Source organism: Dipodomys merriami, unplaced genomic scaffold, assembly GCF_024711535.1.
Source record: "Dipodomys merriami isolate MVZ:Mamm:240054 unplaced genomic scaffold, mDipMer1.0.p SCAF_1116, whole genome shotgun sequence".
Lineage (NCBI taxonomy): Eukaryota > Metazoa > Chordata > Mammalia > Rodentia > Heteromyidae > Dipodomys > Dipodomys merriami.
Genome location: NW_027202401.1, coordinates 241,797 through 245,914, shown reverse-complemented (window position 1 = coordinate 245,914; position 4,118 = coordinate 241,797).

The window sequence follows — 4,118 nt, the reverse complement described above, 5'->3', positions numbered from 1 at the left end:
CCATGGAGACTTAGCTGAGAATAAGCAATGTGGGTGAAGATGGCTCATTTTCACACTAAACCAACAAACCTCAGAAACATGCTATAAATCAAGGTTCCCTTGAGAATTGTCCTTTCACAGGAAATACTCTTACTGTGTGAAGCAAGGTTGTAGTGGAATTTAAATTCAAAGTTCTTTAAAAAAAAGACATCAAAATTTGTGTATTGACTTTATTTACCAAACAGTAACTCTCGAAAAAGATAATTTGGGTCAAAATATTTAGGGAGAAAGTGCTCTCAACAATGAAAGAAGGTATTGGGTTCACACTTTTCTGTGTGTAATACTTTATAAAATGTCTTTGCATGTGAAGCGCTTAACCACAGAAAAAAATCTGATTGGTTACTAGAAACCTATGATTTCACATTTCTTAGTAGCTCAAAAAATATAATATCATTATTAACATGAGTTAGTGAAGACTTCTCTTATTACATAAGCCAAAAAGTTTTGGGATAAAAAAAAATCGAGCAAATTGAAAAGTCAAGAAAACGCGTTCTTAGAAGCCCTAGCTAAGCATATTGGCTTCAGCAGTGGAGGAAGGCCAAACTTTTTGATATAGATTGTTGTAATATTTTTGCTACCTAAAGTTATTTTACAGAGCCTATTTAGCTCATTACAATTTAGAACGGATTGAATGAAGACATGAAAATTAATTCCACATCCAAATAAAAGAGTTTTAAAAGAGAAACCATGAAGATGTAGCAGTGGGGAAGGCCTTATAGTCCTTCACCTTTACTAGACTTGAAGCCAAGAATCTGTTATTAGTTGGAAATCAGGCAAGAGCTAAGAGGAGGACAGAGAAATAGGACATATGAGCATTGTTCTTTTGTAACACACACTGTCATCCAAGGTATGGATGATTTAACTCTATTCTTTTCCAAACATCCTGCTGAGCAAATGCAAGACCAAGAGAAAGATAATCTATTGAAATAATTTTGGAAAGAATAACTTCACTGATCCTGATATGGTATCTAAGGAGAGTCTAAAGAGAGAAGATAAAAGTGGAGTATTCTTCGGTTTCCTCTAAGCATCTTGTTAGCAAAATATATCTTTGAGGTTAGAAATGATTGAACCAAAAACTGGTGGAGTACTTATTTTTGTGGGCACTTTAGACACAGGAAGACTTTAAAGGTAAAAGAAAAAGAAAAAAAAGTATAGCTAAATATTTGTGATCACAGCTTCATTGACTGGTATTTTAGAGACAAAGTTTTACATTAGAATTTATCCTCATTAACATTGATGCTGGATTTCCATGGCAACCAAATGAAAGGGGGAAGTTTAATGGACTCACTTGGACACATAAACAGCATGATAGAAAAAATGGCAAATAATATTTAGTAAATTATTTTGAACAATTACTTTGCCAGAACAAAGACGGAAAAATATAATTCAAAATCACTTGACTTAAAATTATGAATAAATGTAGTCAAGAGAAATGAGAGAAAACATAGAGGACTTTTCTCTCCAGGGGAGTAATGGGTTCTTGACTTGTTTCTTCCATTCTACCTTCATGAGCTATCAAGTGTGGCTCAGGACTGCAGTATCCAGTTCAAACCAAGAAAATTCGCAGAAGAAAATATTTACAGCAGATGTACATGATTTATAATCTTAGACAATCTAATTAAATCTCTTAAATACTTTCCTCTACCTCAAACTGCCCACTTTAAACAGCTTTGTATGCTTTTCCCAAGATTGTCCTTCATAAACTATTTCAAATTCTGAGAGGTCATAATCATACTCTATAGAGATTGCTGTTTGCTTGAGCTTTTTGTGTGTTTTTGTTTTTTGTTGTGTTTTTTTCACTGAATTTCAAAAGCTTGTGCAAGTGTGTTACAATAAAATATGTCTACTTAATTGTCCAATGTTCCAGGATCAGAGTCACTCCTTCTATCATTCTCAACCAACCCCTTCTACAAGATTTATTTCCAATTTACCACGTCTTTACTCACATTGAGTATACTAGCTGTACTTGCTACTTGTTCCATTTTCATTCATTCTATGTCTTTACTATTATTCCTTTCTTGTTTCAACTTCCTAATAGTCATTCTGTTAAACTGTTTGCTAGTACTTTGAAAGGTTTATATACATTCAACGGAGTTTCAATCCTGATTATAATTGAACTGATGTCAGCTTATATTTCCGTAATTCATTCATCTGAAGTAACAATTTGCAAGACTGGAGACATGGAGCACCTAGACATGATTTTATTCCCCTCCAATTGGAAAATTAATCTGTAGTCAACAAGAAAGTTTAAAAATGGCTTAGAATGTATTTCTAAGTACCAGTTTTATAAATGGCTTTTTTCAATGATTTGTGATTATTTTGTTATACTTATGATAATATTTTCTACTACCTATAACTTTTGGAAAAAGAAGAAAACTAAAATTTACTACTGTAGAGGAATATGAGAGAAATAGAAGATAGATTTTATGTTTGTCAAATCTCTGATGAATACCCATATTCAAGACTTAAAGACATATTTCTTACTATTTTAGACAGGGAAAACATAAAACACCATATGATAAAGCAACTATTCATGATTTTTTAAAATGTACTCATTATGCGATGAAAATTACTTTATTAGCCAATAATGTTTTGGTTTGAAATATGGGAGGCTTATCTATTTAACAAATTTTCGAAGGCACCTACTGAAAAACACAAATGGTGGGGGGTACTATTTCTACGCTTTAATGAATGGTTGAACCTGTTTGGAATTAGTGCTGGGTTAATAAATCAACTCTATTGTAACTTTCTCCCTACACTTCAAAAACTTGTAACGTCACTAAATACTATCTACTTGTAAGGTGTTATTTTGGCAAATATGATTTTAAAAAGTTTATTTGAAAAGGAATATACTTTCAGGAGATTAAAGGTAGGTTATCATTTGTTTGAGAATGACAACATTTTTATACTACAGAACCAAGTTTTACTGAAGTACCAATGTTTTGAAGCAATTAATGTTTTTCTGAATTATATTTGACCTCTACGTCAAGTTTTCCTAGCCTTGGTAGACTAATTGTGGATCTATCGTTCCAGGAACTATTTTTTGGCCTGATGATGCTGGACTGAAATTGTTCATTAATCATTAGGAGAGGGGTATTACAAATAATCTTGTGACATTTATGGTCTTGTTCACTCATATGGGATGGTCATCTGAAAATTGAAAGTTAGAATTACTGTACTTTAACATTTTATGATCTCATCCTGCATTTTAGGTTGCCTGGCATTTCACAATTGCTTACTGCTAATTCTTGCATTTCAAGGAATTGGGGCCCTGAAATATAGGAAATGAGAAATTGAGATGGGTCTTCAATTACTTTCTGTTGGCATGTTACATGGGCCTAGGTGAAATCTCTTGCACTAGTTATCTGATGATGCAGATAACTGGGAGCTGGGATCCTAGGACCCGTGGATCCTGTAGAAGAATAATACCTTTTGGACATCATATCAGCAAAATTTGGGTATAATCAATAGGAATGCTTCAGAAATATGGAGAAAAACATTTTGGGACCAGCGAATTAAAACAATAAAGAGAGCAACAGAATAAAATCCCTTATAGATTAAAGGAAAACAATATTTTTTTTTTACCATGTGAATTCAGAAGTCAAGAACACTTAAAAGGTATCACAAGTTTATACTGACAACATTGCATTGATACTTTTTATATTCTAATATATATTCTAATCTTGATTATTTATATTCCAATCCATTTATTGGAATGAATATCAATAAATTTGTCAAATTATCAATTAATTCCAGTAAGATTCACTGTGTGAAATATAAAATCAGCACATATAAATATGAAATATATAAGTATATATAATGTAAGAAAATGTTTTGCATTGTTCTGTTGTGGTTAGGGTAACAAAGGCAACTGTTTTAAAATATTATTCCATTTCCTCTACCTCAGTGTTTGGTATAATTAGACCTAAAACTTTACCATTCAGAGATGTACAGCCTAGTGTCAAGTGAAAACACTGTGATTAAAACATTACCAATTTAAGGCCTAATAACAAGGAGAAACATATGGACTTCTCCTGGAGCTATGGAATATATTTGGTGATAGAAAATCAGTGTTGTAA